Source organism: Caretta caretta, chromosome 12 (assembly GCF_965140235.1).
Source record: "Caretta caretta isolate rCarCar2 chromosome 12, rCarCar1.hap1, whole genome shotgun sequence".
In the NCBI taxonomy this organism is placed as follows: Eukaryota; Metazoa; Chordata; order Testudines; family Cheloniidae; genus Caretta; species Caretta caretta.
Genome location: NC_134217.1, coordinates 18,136,555 through 18,159,290, shown reverse-complemented (window position 1 = coordinate 18,159,290; position 22,736 = coordinate 18,136,555). Strand labels below are relative to the sequence as shown.

The 22,736-nt window shown below is 43.5% G+C and overlaps 2 long non-coding RNA genes across 2 annotated transcripts in view; both read left to right on the top strand.

Annotated features, from left to right (window-relative positions):
* The window catches only part of LOC125620529 (uncharacterized), a 30,026-nt gene extending 21,224 nt beyond the window's left edge, over nt 1-8,802 (top strand). The window contains exon 3 of the long non-coding RNA XR_007352259.2: nt 8,526-8,802. This is a non-coding gene — a long non-coding RNA (uncharacterized LOC125620529). The remainder of the gene's footprint in view (nt 1-8,525) is intronic.
* Nucleotides 8,803-14,955: 6,153 nt separating this feature from the next.
* LOC142068658 (uncharacterized) lies at nt 14,956-20,506 on the top strand. The gene is made up of 2 exons (XR_012664562.1): nt 14,956-15,850; nt 17,021-20,506. It is a non-coding gene; the product is annotated as an uncharacterized LOC142068658 (long non-coding RNA).
* Nucleotides 20,507-22,736: the final 2,230 nt, after the last annotated feature.

Here is a 22,736-nt window from a genome sequence, read left to right as displayed (position 1 = left end):
GGAAGTACTAACAGCATTTAGAGTGATCACATGTGACTCTGACCCCCACCCTTCCTGACTAGTAAAAGAGTAGAGAATAGCTGAGATACTGTCAACAGTATTCTAAAGAATGATTCCTACCTGCTACTCTAAGCATGCAGTTATCCAACCAGTACTAAAGAGTCTTTCACTTGATGCTGGTGGTGATCTAAGAAGTGGCTTAGGTGCCTGACTTATTAGTTACTGTCCAATGTCTAACCTTCCTGTTTTAAGCAAGCAGAATACAATATCCAATATCAGCGGTTGGCTACCAGTATCCTACGTCCTTCTCAGTCAGATTTCAGGCTGAGGAATAGTATTGAGACAATACTTGTTCTGGTGGATGACCTCATCCTGGATATACACAGCATCCCAGTTTCAGGATAACTGTACCTGTATCTCCCCTTCTGTAGTCCACTTCAGGAGTTCCCAGTCAGGTCTCCTGCGGACACCTGTCTCTTGGCAGGGAACCTTGTCCCACTCCCTTCCGACTGGGGAATTTTTAAGGCTGCACAGTTCTTTGCCTTACACTGTGATTAACTGGCGCAGAGAAAGAGAGAGAGATAATGACTGTGTATGTTGGTGGTTCAGACATCCACCAGGGAGGTGGGAGATCCAGGGACTTGTCCCCCTGCTCTAATGACTCTTTGATTATTTATACACAGAGGAATTGCTTCAGCAGAAGAGACTGGGAGCCCCACATCGGACTATCCCATAGCTCATGCTTAGACCACAGCTCTGAGAGGTAGGAGATCCCTCCCTGTTCAAAGCCTTTCTCTCCAGGATGCAGAGGGGGCAATTGAAGATGGCTCTCCCACATCCCAGCTGGCTGCTCTAACCAGGCCAAAAGTTTTATAAAGTAGTGCGATGGGGTATATAAACCTCCCACTGGCATGGAAGCGGGGCGGGGGTTGGGGGCATTAAGGAGCTGCTTTGGGGTTGAAAGGCCCCACCCACCACCCCTCCCAATCATGCCAGGAGTGGAGAAGGAGTTAAAAAGAGGGAACTCCATCATACTATCCTTTCCATAAATTTATCAGACTCGGTCTTGAAACCAAATAGGTTTTTTGCCTCCACTGCTTCCCTTGGAAGGCTGTTCCAGAACTTCACTCCTCTGACCATTAGAAACCTTCATCTCATTTCAAGCCTAAACTTGCCGATGGCCAGTTTATATCCATTTGTTTTTGTGCCAACATTGGTGCTTAACTTAAATAACTCCTCTGCTACCCTGGTATTTATCCATCTGATATATTTTTATAGAGAGCAATTACATCTCCCCTCAGCCTTATTTTTGTTAGGGTAAACAAGCCTAGCTCCTTGAATCAGCTCTGGTAAGGTAGGTTTTCCATTCCTGTGATCATCCTAGTAGCCCTTCTCTGCATTTACTCCAGTTTGAATTCTTAAACATCGGAGATCAGAATTGCACACAGTATTCCAGTTGCGGTCTCACCAGTGCATTGTATAATGTTAATAATACTTCCCTACCTCTAGTGGAAATACCTTGCCTGATGCATCCAAGGATTACATTAATGGTTCATAGTCATCCTCTGATCAACTAATACACCCAGGTCTTTTTCCTCCTTTGTTGCTTCCAACTGGTCTGTCCCCAGTTTATAGCAAATATTCCTGTTGTTTTTCCCTACATGCATGACTTTGCACTATTAAATTTTATCTCATTTCTATTACTCCAGTTTTCAAGATCATCCAGAACTTCTTGTATGATGATCCTGTCCTCCACTATATTGGCAATACCTCCCAATTTTGTGTCATGCAAATTTTATTTGTGCACACTTACTTTTTGTGCAAGGCCATTAATGAAAATATTAAATATGGTTGGTCTGAAGACCGATCCCTGAGGTACTCTACTAGTAACTTTCCTCCAGCCTGACAGGTCACCTTTCATTGTATTCTCCCCTTTAACCAGGTCCTTATCTACCTTTCAATTCTTGTATTAATCCCCAATGTGACAGGGTTGGGCCAGATGGCTACAGGAGAGTAATAGAAGGCAGATATATAAGCCCCAGGCTAAGCAGGTCCCTTTTCCCTGGGTAAGGTAACAGGGAAGGTTCCAGAACAATCAGGAACCTTCTGGAGACAATTAAGACAGGCTGATTAGAACACCTGCAGCCAGTCAAGAAGCTGCTAGAATCAATTAAGGCAGGCTAGTCAGGGCACCTGGGTTTTAAAAAGGAGCTCACTTCAGTTTATGGTGTGCGTGTGAGGACCTGGGAGCAAGAGGCACTAGGAGCTGAGAGTAAGAACGTGGACTGTTGGAGGACTGAGGTGTGCAAGCATTATCAGACACCAGGAGGAAGGTCCTGTGGTGAGGATAAAGAAGGTGTTGGGAGGAGGCCATGGGGAAGTAGTCCAGGGAGTTGTAGCTGTCACACAGCTGTTCCAGGAGGCACTCTAGACAGCTGCATTACACAGGGCCCTGGGCTAGAACCCGGAGTAGAGGGCAGGCCTGGGTTCCCCCCAAATCCGACCAACTCCTGGTCAGACACAGGAGTCGTCGACCTGGACTGTGAATTCAGAAAAACGGCCAAGCTGAGGGCTGCCGTGAATCTCCAAGGTGAGCAAATCCGCCAAAAAGCGTAAGACCCACCAAGGTAGAGCAGGAACTTTGTCACACCATCTTCTCCTATTTAACTATTCATTTCCCATATGGAGTTTTATTGAAATCCATGTAGGTTAGATCTGTTGTCTAAAAAAATCAGTTATCTTCTAAAAGAAAGAGATAAGGTTGGTCTGGCGTGATCTATCTTTTGTACAACCATGTTATAGTTTATCCCAATTTCTGTTTACTTCTATATCTTTAACTAATTTCTCTTTCAAAATTTATTCTAAGACTTTGCATGCAACTGAGGTCAAACTAATGGGCTTGTAGTTTCCTGGATCACTTTTTTTCCTTTCTTAAAATAGGTACTATATAAGTAATTCTCAAGTTATAGGGTACAACCCCTAAATTTATGGATTTATTAAAAATCCTTGCTACTGGGCTTGCAATTTCACGTCGCAGTTACTATAATATTTTTGGATGGAATTATGTGGGCCCCCTGACTTGGTCCCGTTAAGCTGTTTGAATTTGACTTCCATCTCGAATGTGGTAATTTGTACTTCCATATCCTCATTTCTGTTAGCCACCCCTAAGCTCCTTATTACCCTAAAAACTCAGGCAAAGCATTCATTTAGGTGTTGGGCCATGCCTAGTTCATCTTTAATTTCAACCCCATCCTCAGTGTTTAATAGTCCAACTTCTTCCCTTGTTTTCTTTTTATTTCAATGGCTAAAGAATTTCCAGATTCCTGGTTGTGGATTGCTATCCGAGATAGGCATGTCCCTGCAGCCTGGATTTAGGTGCCTATCTCTGTGAGGGTCAGGGCTTAGGACTTGCCTTTCTCATTGGCATCTCCCATTGGCTAGTTTAGGCAGCTATCTGTCTAGCATGTTTACTTTTGTGGATCACAGTCTTAGGCACCTATCTCTCCCCATTGTGTAGGAGCCTAGACATCTAATTCAGGCTTTGTGGATCACAATGTTGTTCCTATGATTTTCTAGATTACGAAAAGGTAGGTGTTGCAACATTGAGCATTGCAACAGCTAAGTTCCTTTGTGGATCTGGGCGTTGGCCCATTCATAGGCCTTCAGAATGCAAATTTAAACAGGAAGTGTGTGTGTAATTCTGTGCACATTAAGGCTATGTCTACCCTGCAAGCTAGGGGTGTGAATTCTCTGCACATGTACATATACTCGTGCTAGCTCAATAAATAGAAGTGTAGTCATGATAGTATGGGTAGTCGCAGCGGAGGCAAAGCTGAGCCAGGCCAAGTATGAACCCACCTGAAAGTGATGGGTATTTACTTGGCATGGTTCAGCCGTGCCTCCGCTGCAGCTACCCATGTTAGCAAGGCCACACTACCGTTTATACTCATGCTAACTTGATGAGAGTTAGCGCAAGTATGTGTACACAAGCAGGGGAATGACATCCCTTGCTCATTGCATAGACATGAAGATTGATGTACGGGGCTCAAGCAAGTGGTTGTTACAGACACAGGTACCCAATCTTTGTTAGCACTACAGGCAACTTTGGCAGCTTGCTGGTAGTCTCAGCCCTACAATATATTTCCTTGTAATATTATTTGGGAACAGCTAACTAACTAAATGCCTGTATCCACAATAGTGACTTGCACTAGGGTCTTTCTTGGTAGAATAGAAGTTGGATGGTGGCTAAGTTTGTCCAAAACAAAAAAACATGTGATTGATCAGCTTTGCCTTGCTGGAGGGCTGTAGGCAAAGCGAAGATATGGGCACAATATTAGGATTCCAAGGGCACCATTTGGCCCTCTTGCCACACATTAGTCAATGCTAGTCCATAGGGATGATAGTAAGTGTGCTTGTAAGTGAAATTTTATGCTCCTGCTGAAGTCTACATGTAGCTATAATTTGGAGTTTTCTTTAGGTTTTTAATTTTTGGTAATGAAGGAGTAATTGCAAGAGTTGAGGATATAATCATTTAGGCAATTTTCATATTCCACAGATGTGCTGAGCAGAATGTGTTTACATGTGAGTTGAGAAGGAGCAAATTATCCTATTGATCCTTACGGGAAAGGAAAGAAGAAAGGAAGTGCTCTTTTTTTAAAAAGTCGCATATGTTCAAGAAAAAAACTTTAATTTTTTTAATAGATCACAAGATAACAGAAGGGCTGTTGAGAAATGAAGACCGCATTGGTTGGTGGTGGACAAAGGAAGAGAGATTGCGCTAAACCATCTTTCATACCTCAACGTACTATAGGTTCTCTGTGTGGATCTGCTACTAGAGGAGGACATGATATATTTTACAAGAACATTTGTATAAGTGCCTCAACTGTCCTAAAAAAGCTTAGAACCTCTCAGGATGTGTCCCATCGTCAGTCAGCAGCCTTTTTTACTTTCTATAGCTCTCATTTCAGAGGTATTAATATTGTACTTTTGTGAAAATAATGTGGGACCAAATCCTGGGACCTTTGCATGAGGCAAAGATGGTTTGGCCTGAAATGTCTGACTTGGACAGTCCCAATTTAATGAAAACTCAACTGCCCTGACCTAAAGGATCAAGAGGATACTGAAATGCATTATATAATATTTTAGCAGCTTAAAGGAAAATGTCCGAGTGGACCCACCAGAAATATTGATAATATGGCGGCCACTCCTTCCCCCTCACTGGATCTTCCCCATCTCTCACTTATTGCCAGTTATATTGGCATGAGGAGGGAAGGAATTTGGAAGAGAAGTGTCCATTCAAGGATAAAAGGGGTGCATGTGGCTTTTTGGCTTCCGCTGCTTCCATTCCTACATATCCTAGGAAAATGCTTTAATTCATAGTGGTTTGCCACTTTTGTAATGCTGGTTTAGTAACAGGTTAAAAAGCTGTGGTTCAGTGGCTTAAAAATAAAGTTGCTGAAAGTGTGCAGGTTATCAATATATTAATTAGAGAGCAGATAATGTAAATAGGTACACAAGTTCTATGTGTTTTCTGTGTACAAACTGGATGATAGTGACAAGAAGGAAAAGTACAAATGCTGAACGCTGGTAAAAAATAAAAAAAGTTTTTGTTCTTCTGTCAGTTATACTTACATTCCAGCCCCTTTGCTTGGGCTGATGTCAAGGGTTTGCTAGCCTCTCTTGGATGTATACTGGAGCATGGGATATAACAAGATCAATCCTCGATCTTTAAAACAACAGAGTTCTATACTGTAAGTGGCAGATATTATCTAAAATATCATCCTGGATCCCCTTGGACTTTCTCCTCCTCTCTTCAAACTACTCCATTCAAATGCTTGCTTTTCCATCAGTCTTAAAAATGTTTAGCGTTTGTGATGAGCAAATTTTGTGGGTGGTATTTGAAGTCCATTTGGGATAAGGCCGTGTATCAAAGTTACAGGCAAAACAGGTTTGAGATTTTAAAAATAAGACCTTTTAAAATATGCAAACCATTTAAAGTCTAAAATATGACACTGGCCTATGGGATGCATGCACACATCCTAGTGCTCCTATTATGTCCTTTGTGCCTATAGGACAGCTGCAGTAGCCGGGCACATAGCTAGTAGTGAGCATCTGACCTACAGGAAGTCAGATACAAGTCATCCTGTCTCCTTGGGAGGGGTAACAGACATGAGCATCACAAGATCAGGGAAGTTCATACGGCTTTCTCCACAATAGCTAAGAAAGGCTCCTAAAAGGGGAAAGGTGTGTCCTCTCCCTGCTGAGCTGATGGAAGCTGGGACAGCTTTGGATGGCTCCAACTCAGCTTTGTGAGTTTATTTCCTCTTGTTTTGGAACTCTTGTTTGAAAATAAAGCCAGCCCTGAAAAAAGGAGTTTGGACTGAATGGAGTTAGGAGCTACATTCTATCTTCCCTGACTGCTTAGTGTACTCCCTAGCTTATACCAAGCATTTGCAGCTCAGGGAAATTATTTGTCTTTAAATATCATGAATTATGGTGGAGAAGAGACAAAGTTATGGTTCAAAGGGGAAAAGAAGAACTTTGATGGGTAAAGCTGCCTAAAAGGCTTGCAGCAGGAGCTGACCCGTCACACTTATTCATTCTAGGGTTGTCTCTGTGCTGGGAATTAGCCCTTATTACAGGTGAACCAGTGGTGTAGTTGAACTGGTGCAGTTCCTAAGGCAAAGCTGGTGCTGCATTGGTGGAATGTATCCTGATTTCAAGATAGAATTTATCTTGATTTGAAACAGGGTAAAATGTATTGGTGCAAATGGTAGTTCTGCATGTCCGCTAGGGTTTTGCACTGGAGTAGCTGTCCACCAATGGCTGTAACTGGAGCAAACATCCTGCTTAGGGAGCATAAGGGCTAAAGAAAAGCAGTTAAGTAAGTGAAAAACTAGCTATCGTGCAAATGAAGCTGAAATACTGAGAACTATTTTCAGACTGGCATGTGAGGCTGCTGTTCTCATTTTGGTTATTTATTTTCCCCCTCTAAAAGCCTTCATTGGTTTGGCCAGCAGCCAAGGGAGGAATTGCACTCTGACAGTTCTGCCTTTTTATTATCCTATCAACTACTCTTAACCGCACAATTAAAGCAGCTTCTTTTCCACTAACATGCTCTTTCCCTGGTATCTTCCATCAAGAAATTTCTCTGAGCTTAAATACTTGAATTACTGCTTCAGGAGGACAGTTGAACATTTTTGGTTATGCTGAGATCACTTCAGGTTATTTTTCCTAATAGGTTGTTATGACTTAAAGAGTTCCACAGACTCTGATACAGTAGCATCCAAATGAAGTTTCTACGTCCACATCCAGAGTCTGGCAGCGGGTTTCAGTGCGTTGTCTTCACCTCCCCATGCACGCTTTTGTTTTCTTTTTTAAAGCATAAAAAATTTTCTGGGTATTTCCAAGATGCGCAGCACACTTCATTTTCAGCTGTCAGTATAGCTGACAGCTTATTGTGGTATCATGAATAAATTTTTCAAGGTCTCACACCTAAAACAAAATCAGCTTTTGCTTGCTTTTTTTTAAAGCTGACATTTTAAGTTTATATTAAACATAATATCACCTTGATACACACTGCATGAAAACGTAGACTACTGGGAATGAATTATTAATGCAACGTTTTTACTCTCTCAGGTGTTCTGAAGTTACCGTACAGGCTACAAAGGGATGTGTTTGAGAGAGAATTGGTGGCTTATTAGACATATAATAGGCTACAGTACCTGCCATTGTCATAGCTCAGCAGCTTTTCTCCTTAAGGCAAAGTTCTCTATTGCCAGATGCTGTGTAGAGACAATGGTGCAAGTAGAAATCATTTCTTGCCGGTACTGCACTAATGGGAGGGACGCAAGGGGGGCCGTGTGACTTCGCCACATGACCCTCCATGTGACTCCTACACGACCCATCCCCTCTGACACCCCTCTTTGTATATACAAACATCAACATGCTTAACTACTCACTTTCCCCCCACATATGTAGTATTCAGTCTGTTTATATGGAATATCAGAGTTGGTTGAGGAGCCATTTCAGCATATGTATGACTTATTAAAAGACAAATTTTAAGTAGAACTGTATCCTAAACTGCTTTATGGTATTGTACTCAAACATTGCATTTCAATGGGGGATCCAACTTCCTTTATAGGAACAGACTCCTGAAACTTTTACCAGTCCACAAAAGTGGTCCATAGTCATGCAAACAATCCCATTTGTATTCAGTGGGATTGGTCAAACGATTAAGGGTTTACAGGATTAGGTTCCAAGTTTGTAAATTGTTCTGGATGAAACTGACAATACCCGAGCTGTCAGATCAGAAGCAGCTTCATTTGAATAAAGGTGGGCAAATGTATGATAAGTCTTAGCTCCGTTGCTAAAATGAGGAACATATTTTCAGCAAAGTTTGTGGCAGATTCTTTAGGCAGCTGGTTTAAGGCTGTCGATGTCCGGCATTATAATCTTCACTTATAGTTCTCTCACCCACAAAACTGGAAAATGAGGCATTTGTTTTCTTTGTTTTGCTGCTCCAGTTCCAGTTAACAAAATGCACGTAAGACGAGTTTGGCTGCAAAGAAGAATTCTGTGTACACTGGGGACAACATCTGATTCCTGTAAGGCTGCAGAACTGACATCAGAATCCAAACATACTCTGGTCAGTGCAAGCAGAGACATTCCTCAAATGATTTGGACTTGATGTGATGCAGTATGGATGTCATGGATAATTCAGACCAATGGGGAGAAACAGAATCAAAAACACTGTTTAAGCACCTTCCATCCCCCCACCCCACCCCTCCCCTTTTGAGGACTCCTGACCAACGTAACAGCATAATACATATGCTGCTTTGTTTAAATTTGTTAGCATATGTATTGTGCTATTAAAGCCCTTTAAAGAAGGAATGCCCTCCCTAGACACGTTCTGCTCCTTTAAGGAGCAGAGCGCAGCCCCCCCCCCCGGAGGGGGGAGGGGGCTAGCCCCAAATCTTTCTGGTACCCCGTACCTGCTAAAAATCTCTTGCTGGTACTGCGTACTGGCGGGTACCACCCTACTTGCACTCCTGCATAGAGACCTCTAATCATGTTGTGCAGGGCAACAGTAGTGCTATGGTATGTGTGTTTGTTTATTTTAGGTCTCTTCTTGGTAATTCTAGTATGACTGCATATCCAAGGTTCTTTATAGTTTAAAGATAGTCAGTACTCATAGAATCTAATTAGCCACTGAGTTCAGTATAGTTTTCTTAATGGTGATATTTAAAGTATGTCAAAGTTTAATCTTGTTCTAATGATATCTGAGCAGCTGTCAGTCTCCATGCATCTCTGTGAGATTCTTTGAAACATTCAGGCTGCTCATAACTAACCAGAGGAATGAACTGTAAATGTTCAGTGAATGTGCTGGTACGTGCCTTAGAAATAGCATTGATGGATAGGTAGCAAATCACTTATAAATAAAGGTTGCAGGGTTTGGCTCCTATTCTTGTGGTTTGGTTATACTGGTTTAAAATTTTAGCTCATTGTATCTTTCTAAATAAGTTCCTGAAGAGCATCATGGCTAATATTGTAGCATTAGGACTCCCATTGATTGTAGTGGGCTTTGAATGAGGCTGTAGGTATTTGGTCACTTAGCAAATGGCCCAACTTGATGATCACTTTAGGTAAGCTGTTACCAGCAGGAGAGTGAGTTTGTGTGCGTGTGGGGGTGAGAAAACCTGGATTTGTGCTGGAAATGGCCCACCTTGATTATCATGCACATTGTAGGGAGAGTGGTCACTTTGGATAAGCTATTACCAGCAGGAGAGTGAGTTTGTGTGTGTGGTTTTTGGAGGGGGGTGAGGGGGTGAGAGAACCTGGATTTGTGCAGGAAATGACCCACCTTGATTATCATACACATTGTGAGGAGAGTGGTCACTTTGGATGGGCTATTACGAGCAGGAGAGTGAGTTTGTGTGTGTGTGGGGGGGGGGGCGGAGGGTGAGAAAACCTGGATTTGTGCTGGAAATGGCCCAACTTGATGATCACTTTAGATAAGCTATTACCAGCAGGACAGTGGGGTGGGAGGAGGTATTGTTTCATGGTCTCTGTGTGTATATAATGTCTTCTGCAGTTTCCACGGTATGCATCCGATGAAGTGAGCTGTAGCTCACGAAAGTTCATGCTCAAATAAATTGGTTAGTCTCTAAGGTGCCACAAGTACTCCTTTTCTTTTAGCATCAGAAGGTATTTCATACTTTTGGGTCTGATCAGACTCCCACTGAAGTGGGAGTTTCAGAATTCCAAATTACATATCTATATAATAATAGGATCATAAAAAGACATCAACCACATCTGGAACAGTTTGAAAATTGTCACTGTCCAAATTATTTTTAAAATAGTATACAGTTTAAGGCCAAGATTTAAAATAAAAACAAAGCCTAAAGGTTGTTAAGTTTTACTGAGGTTAAAACTTTCAAAAGCACGTAATTGAGTTAGGAACCCAAGTTCCATTTTCAAAAGTGACTTAGGCACTTAGGAATATAGATAATGTTGACTATCAATGAAACTTATGCTCCTAAGTCACTTTTGAATTTAAGGCTTGTGCTTTTAAGGTCTTGTCCACATGCTGTGGTAATGCATACTATGTGCATGTGCTTTCTAAAGCGCACTAAGGTGTTGCAAATTAGTTGGTCAATATAGACCCTGCTGGTGCACACTAAAAGTTCCCTACTGCGCTTTATGGGAGCTCTGTTTCAGACAGCACTCTATTAAAGCTCACTAGGTAACCTTTAGTGAGCACAGCAGGGTCTACATGGACAAGTTAGTGCACCTTAGCAATCACACTCCCATAGTGCGCATTGCTGCACAGTGTAGACAAGCTCTAAGTCTCTTAGGTACTTTTGAAAAACTTATTTTTAGTGCCTTCAGTAAGTGGTCTGTTTTTTTTTTTTCTTTTAAAGTATTGCTCTCATCAAACTGAGTTTGCACTGAGAACAAAATGGCTGCCATCTCTGGAAAAAAGGAGAGTTCTTAGAAATGTAAGGGTGTACTACCTTAAAAACAAAGGTAACTCAGCTTTATAGCTACATGCAGTACATCACAGACTCAAGTTTGAGTTTATTTTTAACCTATTTCTCAGCTTGGCTCATCCCTTTTACTTTTCCCAATTTGCAGCAGTGGCTTTAGAAATTCTACAAAGTGGTGAAACAGGAGATTTTATACTGTATCTGCACTTGTCTCTAGAACTCCTTTCCCTTTTACAAAATCCCCTCCCTTTCTTTTTTGGCAGGGTTGGGATCTTTACTGGTAATAAAAGTATCAAGTGTTTCCCTATCCTCCTTTTATTACTCTATCCTCCTTTGCTCCTCTCCTTTACCTTCCTCCCGGTTGGGTGATTTTTCTTCTGGGTGTATTTCACTCCGACTTTGTCACTGTCCTCTACATGTTGCTATTTATTTCAGACAAAAAGAATCCGACCTTTTAAACCCAAGAACAAATTAACAGAACTGTTGCTTCATGCTGCTTTCTAGAAACTGGGATTCAAAGAATGTGTCTTGAATCATCAGTGAAAATGAGAATGGTTTCAACTACATTCAGTGACATTGGTAGTCTTTGCTCAGGAGAGGCCCAAGGCTGGAATGTGGTGTTACAGGTTGGGATTGTGGTATGCTGGTAGAGCTACTGACACCTGCATATGTAAAGGCTGCAGATAGCTCCTTTTATTTAACCAATTATATTTAAAGAGCCTGAGCACCTCAGACTAGATCTTTCTTTCTTCCACCAGTGGGAGGTGTGAAAATTCAGACTCAAACTGATGACTGAAGTTAAAGTCCTGTTTCCGCATGTTAAACAACTAAACTGAACAGAGTGAAGATCTGCTTTGCTCATCTCTAGCCCAAAGCATTTGAAGAGTGACCAGTGGAACCTCTGTCTCAATCTTCTTTGCTACTGTCATGCTTCTTGGTAAACAGCTCTGTTTAAAGAGTCTTGGACCTGAGAGATTTTTGTACATAGTTCTCTTCCTGCCTGATGTTACTGAAGTCTCTTTGATTTGTCTTTTAGCTCAAAGACTTGAAATTGGTATGTAGGAAATTATGTTGTTATTGAGACAGTCTCTGGGGATGAATTTTGAAATCAGGCTTGATGGGCTCCATTCAGATAAAACAAGATTTACGGTAAATGTGCATTCTGGGATTTTTCTGCAGTTCTGCAGCCAGAGTAAGGAAAATTATTGGTGTGTCTAGAGGCACATTGGAGGGATTTAGGTGAACGTGCAAACTGGCATAAAAAAATCACACCTGAGAGAATATCCGTATCCTCTTTTCTCCAGCATGAGGATCAATCTGCTGCACAGAAGTTTAAATAACTGGGGATCAGGATAGTCACTGATAGATTATCTGCCTTCATTTTGTAATAATAATGCCACAGAGATGGAGATAGCTTAAAATGTAGATGCCAGACACACCACTTTCACCTGCCTTTTCTTTACTTTCAAAAAAGTAACTAATTGCTTGTAAAAAATAATAATTGTGAAGTGTGAATACCAAATATCTTTGAATACAAGTCCACAGGTGATTTACCGCTGACTTCTATGGAGAAGTATTGTGTCCTTGATCAGAAGCACCACCTTTAATGCTGAAGATGCAGGAGACAGTAATTAAAATATATTTAATAGACACCACCCTCATTTTGAAGCTGCCCTCAGTTTAAAGCCTCAGGGAACACTAAGTAATTACGTTTAGTGGCCACTTCTAAATGAAGTTATCTATTAACTGATTAAAAAAACTGCTATGATTTGGCCAGCATTAAAATAACTTGAAAGGCTCCCACTCCACCTTATAATAAGGCTCTCTGAAATAACTTCACTGGATGCACTGTGTAAAGTAATGTTAATTTCATTGAATGCTGGAGTCAGACATACATACACAGAGATCACAATGTTAAGCCTACTGCAGTCTGAGCAACAGAATTCTTGTAATTCACTTGGAATTTCAGCCAACAGTACGAAGCCATTGCCTCCCCAACTGCAGTGGAGGAGAGACTGCTGAGGTTTGCAAGCAAAGTCTCTCCAGGGGTCACTGGAGCAGGAGACAGAGGAAACACTCCAAGTGGAGTGCAAAGTGGCCTATGCAAGTGGATGGGTGGGTAGGACGGACACAGAGGAAAACGAGGAAGCAGAGGGAACTGAAAGCAGCACTGGGGTTTGTGGGTTCCACAACTAATCAGTTGAATGTTATGTATAACAAGAACTTTAAAAATGTACTTTTAATGTATACAAATTCTGGAGTTATAATTCCATTGAGAGGTTCTTCAAACCACTCAAACTTCTTTGCCATGGTTTACAATGCACCATAACCCTCCCCTGACTCACTTACTTAGGTATTTCTGTACCATCCTCTCAGGTCAGGAATATGCTTGCTGGGTTAGCTAATACCTAGAGTGTTGCTATTTTGCCACAGCCAGGTTTACTGTGGTTCACAGTCTTTGGTTCATGCTGTTAGTTATGTCTAGGGCTCCTGCAAGGCTACATCTGTCACTTAGGTCCCATCTGGTGTAGTACTGTTGTCCCACTGTTTGTTTCAGGTTTACCCATACAGCATTATGTTATGGGAAAGGAAAGGACACCTCTTTGTATCCCAAATCAATGATGAAACCCCAGTAATACAGCCTATATTGTGGGAGGACATGAGAGTCCTGCCTGCCTCTCTTGTGAATGAAAACTATACTCAGATCTTTTTCATGAGGGGAAAAGGAATAAACCCCACCCTGCTGGCCAATTGTCCTTTTAATAAGTTCCAGTGTCTAAAGCTTTGTGTGAGCTTTTGCTGAGTGTCTAATAGCTGCCACATTTTCCTACACAGTCATGGTGCTATCAGTACTTAAGTAATTGCTTTGTAAAGTGCTTTGGGACACTATGTGCATGAAAGACACTACATAAAACCAAATTCTATTCTCTTCTATCCCCTGAAGTGGTGCTATTCACTTTTTTTAAAACACTGTTCATTGCCAAATTGGTGGGCATCATTCTATTGTTTATGCATCTGCCACTGTCAATGCAACATTGTGCTAGATACTTAAATCTAAGAATCAAAAGGAAGAAGCAGGTAACTATGCTGGTCTGGTAGGAAAAGGAACACTATTGTCACAATATAAACTGGTGTTTTCACTGGATTTTATTGTGTATATATTTAATTATAAACATGTTTACTTTGATTTTCTAGGGGAGAGAATATCCATTCCCTCTAGATAAACTTGGGAATTTTCACTGTCCTTCCAAATAATTAAATCAGCATATGACTATTACAAAAGCCATATAAAATTATTGGCTGGTATTTATTATAATTGGGGATAATCCTCACATCTGCAAATTCCCAAAAAGTCCCCTGAAGTCAGTGGGGTTGCAGCAGTGTAACAGCAATGTAACTGAGGGCAGAATCCACATCACTATTTTTACTATGTTTAAGTGTTCACAGTGTTGTATGTACATTCCTAGCTAGTGTTCCTCATATTGATGAATCATGATTAAATACATAGCTCTATTTCCAGCTAACATTCAGGATTTAATTGGTGTGGTAAAGATTTGCCTGTAAGAATGGGGACCTACTGCCATTCACACTCCTCTTCCTTCAGGGATGTTTCATTTAAAACACTACAGCTGGTGCAAATTTGTACACTTAACTCATGCTTGTCATTTATTTATATGCTCCTGGAATAATGTGGATGCTAGTTAAGCACATTGTAAAAAAATTCAGCATGTTCCATGTTTATTCTCCCTAGAAAGAGGCCACTGAATCAGAGCATCTATAAATTATCAAGAGTTGGCAACTGTACAATTCATGTCCTTGATTTCAGAAAGTTCATTGTCAAGAATGTATTTGTTGTATGTAAAGTACATACTTACTGAACCATCTAGGTTCCCTACTTTGATTGTACACTACTTTATAATAAGACATTTTTTGTTTTCAATAGGTGTTTATAGAAAGTGAATGAAAGAGGCAAAGGAGTGCTTTGGGCATTTAACCAGACTACATAGTCGAAAACAGTGGTTCTCAAACTTTTATACTGGTGAGCCCCTTTCACATAGCAAGTCTCTGAGTGTGACCTCCCCCCTTATAAATTAAAAACACTTTTAAAAATATTTAATACTATTATAAATGCTGGAGGTGAAGCAGGGTTTGTAGTGGAGGCTGACAGCTAGTGACCCTCCAGGTCATAACCTCGCAACCCCCTGAGGAGTCCCGACCACCAGTTTGAGAACCCCGGGTCTAGAATCCACATTTAAGATGGAATCTTCATCAACCACTAAAATGATCTCACATGAAAGAGAACTGTAGATTTAAAAGAAGGGAATTTTGTCACTACCTCACCATATTTCAGTTCTTTAAGACAAACTTGAATTTCTGGGACCTAGCTACAGCTCTAATGATTTTACCTGTAGGATTCATACAAGGTTCATGTGCTTGGCAACATTCAGGGCACACCTGGAGCGTTGTATAGGAGCTGTGCACACACAGCTCTTCTCAAGGGCACGAACCTTGGAATCTCGCCCAGATGACATGAACCGTGGGAAGCCTCCCAGGACTGGGCTCAAGGCCCGAGAGCAAGGAATGCGGTAGATAGAAACTGGTAAATAAGAATGTTAAACAAAGCCAGTGTATTCCTTTTATCTGTTGGAGAATGTAATGCGCGAGGGGAGAGAAAGAATAAAGGGGAAGGTGGAATGCTGACAAGCAGAAGTCGGTTGGCAGACCAGCTCGCTTGCTTGCTAAAAGCTCTGTGCTGTCTTGTATTTGAATCGCCACAACTGGCGCCCAAACGTGGGGCCCTCAGCACTCACCTCGCCCAGCAAGGGTTTCAGATGCGTCACTCATCCGCTTCGCGGATCCTGGTGAGTATTTTTCATTGTGGTAAGTATGGGAAGCTCCCTCTCTGCTTTGCAAGTGCAACACCTCAATGAGCTACAGTATTTGCTGCGTAAGGCTCAGCATGACTGCCCCACTCGAGAACTCACTCTCCTGCTACAGGAGGTGAGTGCCCAATGCCCGTGGTACCCTGAAGCTGGAACCCTTAAGCTAGCGGACTGGGAGCGGTTGGGCCAGACATTGCACAAAGAGCCTCGGGCGCCCGTGCAGGCTCTACATGCCTGGCACCTCTGACGCGACGCGATACAGCGTGTCGCCTCGGACAGGCCCTCCCTCGCGAGGCTGGTGCTCTCGCCACTCCCGTCCGCTCCTGCAGCCATCCCCCCTCCTGGCGATGCGACACAGCGTGTCGTCTCGGAAAGGCCCTCTCCCGCGCCAACAGAGGGGCTGCCGATCCCGCCACCCCCGTCCGCTCCTGCAGCCATCCCTCCCCCTGCTTCGCCCCCAGTGCCTCTATTACCACTGCCTCCCTGGCCTTCCCCACCGGAGCCGGTGTGTGATCACCATCCCCCCGTGGGGCCCCATGATCCGGGGCCCCCCAGGGGGTCGTCCGCGTCTGCTCAGGGGCTTTCGCTGGTGCAACAAATGGTTCACGCAGCGAAGACTCGCTCAGATATTACAGCGGAGGAGCTGGCTGATCTGGGCTCAGTTTGTCCGGTGACCTGGCAGGATGATGGCCAGGGCAACCAGGTTGCAAACTGGGTCAGTTTGCCCTACTCGATGATCAGAGACGTAAAGAAAGCGATTCGCGAGTTCGGCCTCACTAGCACGTATGTAAGTGGTCTCATTGAAGGGCTAGGTACTGGGTACACCCTGATCCCTGAAGATTGGAAGGCGCTGTTGTGCATGATGCTGACGCCCAGTCAGTACATTATTTGACTTAGTGAGTATCGGCAGATGGCGGAACGCCAAGCCCAGGTATATAGAGAGCAAGGTATCATTTATGAGCATTTGGCAGGGGAGGGCCAGTTTGCTATCGTTCAGATGCAGTCTCTACTCCCTCAGGCCGTCTTCCCCATTATTTCCACCTGCGCCTAGCATGCTTTCCGGAAGGTCCTGGATTCAGGCAAGCCTACCAAAAGCTTTGCCAGTATCCGTCAGGGTGCATCACAGTCCTTTATGGATTTTACCAACAGATTGCAGGAGGCTATCCTCCGACAGGTGGATATCTCTGCGGCAGCTCAGGAGATCCTGTTAAAAATGGCGGTTGAAAATGCGAACGAGGATTGCCGCCGTGCTCTCCAGGCAGCACAAGCCTCTGGAATTCTAGAGCTGTCAGACATGCTGCGGGCGTGCCAAAACATTGGAACCCAAGCACATAAAGCTGGAGTTCTGGCCGCCGCTTTTGGACGGGAAACGTTGTTACCGCTGTGGTAAGGAGGCTCACTTTCAGCGGGAGTGCCACTCATTGACGGCGCCCGCCCGCCCCTCAAAGAAGTGCCCCAAGTGTCGGAAGGGCTATCACTGGGCTAATCAGTGTCATAGCAGGTCGGGAAAACGCACGACGGGTTCCCCCCGAACCCAGGGCCAAATGGGGGTGTTTCCCACTCAGACAATGTTCCTCTGCCTTAAAATCCATAGATTTCATGAGGGCGGCGACTGCTGGAAGTGCAGGGCTTGATTTGATTATGCAGGAGGACGCTGATTTTCAGTTGCCGGGGGAGGTTTGCGCCATACCTACCCAGGTGATGGGACCTCTCCCTGCCGGATTTGTGGGTCTGGTTCTCCCTCGCTCACACGCTGGGAAACAGGGTTTTTTTTTGTCATCCCAGGGGTCATTGACGCCGATTACACCGGCGTTATTAAGGTTCAGGTATGGACCCATCTTCCTCAGTCGCTCCCACGTGGACGGTCAATTGCGCAATTGATTTTAGTCCCCTATCAGGTGCCAGCCGCAGAGGATCGAGCCCGGGGCGGGAACGGCTTTGGATCGACGCTGTCTAAGTTGCCGTCTCACAACACGTTCTCTCCACTTGTTGCTCTAACAATGTCGGTCTGCCCCTTGAAACCTCAGTTAACACTTCTCTTTAATAATGTTCCTTTTACAGGGCTGGTAGACACTGGAGCTGACGTTACAGTGATTCATGATCCGGAGTGGCCGGTCGGTTGGCCAACAGTTCCTTCTAAAGAGTTATGGGGGAGCGGGGGTAGCAAACCCGGGCGCCAAAGTTTGTCTTGGGTTACGGTCTCTAAACCAGGAGGCTGTGCCCTTGCTACAATCTGCCCTTTTGTACTCCCTGTCCACCTCAATATTTGGGGCCGTGACTTACTTGTAAAGCTGGACACCACCCTCGATATTAATATATAACGGCCCGAAATCCTCCCTCACCCACCTTGCCATCCGCATTACCACTGGTATGGCAATCCTTAGAGCCCGTATGGATTGACCAGTGGCCCCTCCCCCTAGAAAAGCTGAAAGCGCTTCATTCACTTGTACAACAATATTTGCATGCACAGCGCTTGGAGAGCTTTACTAGTCCTTGGAACTAGCTGCTGTTATTTTGGCCTTTCAAATTTTTGCTGATTGTCCCTTTAATTTGATCATGGACATGCATTATGTTTATCAGGTAATTGATCATTTACCCCTTGCCCTTATTACCCCTCAGGTCGATGCGGACCTTCTTCGCCTGTTTTTGTCCTTACAGTATCTCATCACCACTCGTAATTTCCCTTATTTTGTTGCTCATATTCGCAGTCATACCCCTCTGCCTGGGCTACTTACTGAAGGCAATGCGCGCGCTGATCGCGCGTTACGTGGTCAGGTAAATTCCCTTTTTTCTGACCCCATTGAAAGCCATTCCTTTTTTCATCAGTCTGCCTCTGTTTTGGCCTGACAGTTTCACATTCCTGCTGATCATGCACGTTCTATTGTTCGTTCCTGCCCCCACCATGCCGCTGCTGCCCCTACCTTTTTTTATGCTGTTAACCCCAGCGAATCCGCTGTGGCAAATGGATGTCACTCACGTGCCACAATTCCGTCCCTATTCGTTTTTACATGTTTCCATTGATACCTATTCAGGATTCCTCTGGGCGACCCCATGGCGTGGGGAAGCTACTCCCAAAGTTATTCACCATTTGCTAGCCTGTTTTGCTGTTCTGGGTCGCCCGAGCCAGATAAAAACAGATAATGCCCCAGCCTATTGCTCCACAGCCCTCTCCATCTTTTGTGCCCAATGGGACGTCTGTCTCAAACACGGGATCCCTTATAATTCCACAGGCCAAGCTATTGTTGAACGTGCAAATTGCACGCTAAAAACCTTGCTCGACAAACAATTAAAACAAGGGAAGCTGCGTCTCTGAACCTTAGGAGACATTCAGCAACAATTGCGTATCCTTTTGTTTATTTTAAATAATTTAATGCTGAACGCAGATCAGGAGACCCCCGCGGATCGGCATTTTCACAAATCCGAGGTACTGGAAAGACCGCATGTCTATTACCATCAGCTGCCCGATCCGCAATGGCTGGGCCCAGTACCTCTAATCACTTGGGGTCGGGGATATGCTGCTGTGTCTCTCCCTGCAGGACTGTTGTGGGTTCCGGCCCGGTGTGTGCGACCGGCACTGAAACAGCATGGCGTGGCACCAGGGGCTGTCGAACGCCATACCGGAGTTTCAGCTGACCTTGGAGGAGAACGTGGTGCCTCCCGGGTCGACAACGGCGGGACGGAAACGGAGGAGGCGTAGCGTCCCAAGCCAGCCTGTGACATGGGGAGCAGTAAAAGCATTGGTCGCCGTGGCTCAACAAAGACTGGCAGCAAACCAACAGCCAGAGACTTCTGAGACTCTGTGGCAATTCTTGCCCAAATTACTGCTAATTCTGTATTGATTGTATGCCTTTTGTGCCTGCTCAGAAGCGCTTTCTCCGTTACGGCCCCGAATGATATATAACCTATGGGAAATATTGGCTTCAATAGCAAATGTTACCCACTTTTGTTTGTTTGATTTTGTAGCAGCTGAAGAATTGTTAGGTACGTGCCTTATTCCAGTATGTCATCACCCTGAGGAGATTGGGAATGAGATGATGCTCGCTGCTTACGCGAACCTCTCTTCCCAGTACTCTAGCATGGCTAATTGGGGCCTGGCCAATTACACTTTACCTTCTTAAGCTTATTTTTTGCTGTTGCTATGTGCAATGTATTTCCTTTTTGTCAAGGCTTTGTCGAGACCCGCCCTAGCAGGCTCCACGAGTTATGACCTCGTCTGTCCGGGATTTAATTGGCTTGCAAAAGCAAATTGATGGCTACCATGAGATGGCCGAGCACAAATAAACAAAAATGGAGGGGATGTAGGATTCATACAAGGTTCATGTGCTTGGCAACATTCAGGGCACACCTGGAGCGTTGTATAGGAGCTGTGCACACACAGCTCTTCTCAAGGGCACGAACCTTGGAATCTCGCCCAGATGACATGAACCGTGGGAAGCCTCCCAGGACTGGGCTCAAGGCCCGAGAGCAAGGAATGCGGTAGATAGAAACTGGTAAATAAGAATGTTAAACAAAGCCAGTGTATTCCTTTTATCTGTTGGTGAATGTAATGCGCGGGGGGAGAGAAAGAATAAAGGGGAAGGTGGAATGCTGACAGGCAGAAGTCGGTTGGCAGACCAGCTCGCTTGCTTGCTAAAAGCTCTGTGCTGTCTTGTATTTGAACCACCACATTTACCTATTGACCTTTTTTCTATAATCAGTCAACTTTTTTTCAACTTTGTCATTGGAAAGTAGAATTAGCCACTGTAATGTTTGTTGTTTAAATCTTAAAGTAACTTTTCAGTAATGTCAAAATATTGAAGATAAGACTTTTCTCTCAAACTAAACCATTATATATAGATAAAAGTTAAAAAACATAATACAAAGGTAAATACAAAACAAAGTTATAAGGAAATATCTGTGAAAAAAGCTAATGCGGTCTTGGGATGCATCAGGAGAGGTATTTCCAGTAGGGGTAAGGAGGTTTTAGTACCATTATACAAGGCACTGGTGAGACCTCACTTTGGAATACTGTGTGCAGATCTGGTCTCCTATGTTTAAGAAGGATGAATTCAAACTGGAACAGGTACAGAGAAGGGCTACTAGGATGATCCGAGAATGGAAAACATGTCTTATGAAAGGAGACTCAAGGGAGCTTGGCTTGTTTAGCCTAACTAAAAGAAGGTTGAGGGGAGATATGATTGCTCTCTATAAATATATCAGAGGGATAAATACTGGAGAGGGAGAGGAATTATTTAAGCTCAGAAGCAATGTGGACACGAGAACAAATGGATATAAACTGGCCACCAGGCAGTTTAGACTTGAAATTAGAGGAAGTTTTCTAACCATCAGAGGAGTGAAGTTTTGGAATAGGCTTCCAAGGGAAGCAGTGGGGGCAAAAGATCTATCTGGCTTTAAGATTAAACTCGATAAGTTTATGGAGGAGATGGTACGATGGGATAACATGATTTTGGTAATTAATTGATCTTTAAATATTCATGGTAAATAGGCCTAATGGCCTGTGATGGGATGTTAGATGGGGTGGGATCTGAGTTACCCAGGAAAGAATTTTCTGTAGTATCTGGCTGGTGAATCTTGCCCATATGCTCAGGATTTAGCTGATCGCCATATTTGGGTCGGGAAGGAATTTTCCCCCAGGGCAGATTGGAAGAGGCTCTGGAGGTTTTTCGCCTTCCTCTGTAGCATGGGGCACAGGTTACTTGCTGGAGGATTCTCTGCTCCTTGAAGTCTTTAAGCCACGAATTGAGGACTTCAATAGCTCAGACATAGGTGAGGTTTTTCAGGAGTGGGTGGGTGAGATTCTGTGGCCTGCGTTGTGCAGGTGGTCAGACTAGATGATCATAATGGTCCCTTCTGACCTTAGTATCTATGAAATAGCTCTCAGAACCTCTGGTATTAATGGCTTGCTTGTTGCATCTTCTTCCAATAATTATGTGATTATATTTAGAATCCTGTGATGGTGGGGATGTTCTAACCTTTATGATGTTCAAGCATTTATCATGTAGATGCCATATTTCCAGTTTTCAAGAGCCTTGTGAAAGGGAATAAACAATCCACTTGGCACCATTCCAATCATTTGACACTCGGAAGAACAACATGGAAATACAGCTGCCCTTATGAGCCTCTTTGGAATGAAATGTGGTTGAATCTACCCCTTGTTCAGATGCTTCTAAAAAAGAGTCCTTCCCAGACTGCACAGTGTTTTCACATGCCAGGTGTGGTATTGCAGCCCTGCCAATGGTGTAGTTTGCTGCTTTCAACATGGGTAGTGGAAAAACAGCTGATACCTTTTCCTTATAGAAATGTATCAAGGGTGACTGGCATGCAACAGTCTCTCTTACTGAGATTGGGAAGGGAGTATAGTAAGTGTCAAGCGCTATATATGTTGACTCATAGTACACATTTGCTTTCAAGGACAGGGGATCTATAATGTGTGAAGAAGCACAATGTTTCAGTCAAGAAAGAGTTGAGTTTTTAGTTTCTATTCCATGTATGTTGGATGATGAGAATGAGAAATAATGTAGTTTGTCTGCACCAGAGAATCCAGTATATAGAGAAGAGATTCTGTCTGTGCCATTAGAAAAGGAGTACTTGTGGCACCTTAGAGACTAACCAATTTATTTGAGCATGAGCTTTCGTGAGCTACAGCTCACTTCATCTGATGAAGTGAGCTGTAGCTCACGAAAGCTCATGCTCAAATAAATTGGTTAGTCTCTAAGGTGCCACAAGTACTCCTTTTCTTTTTGCGAATACAGACTAACACGGCTGTTCCTCTGATACCTGTCTGTGCCATTGTAGCTCATGAGCTTTTATGTAAATTAACTTTTAATTTGTCTAGCTGTATGTTAACCTACAGTTGAAACTAATC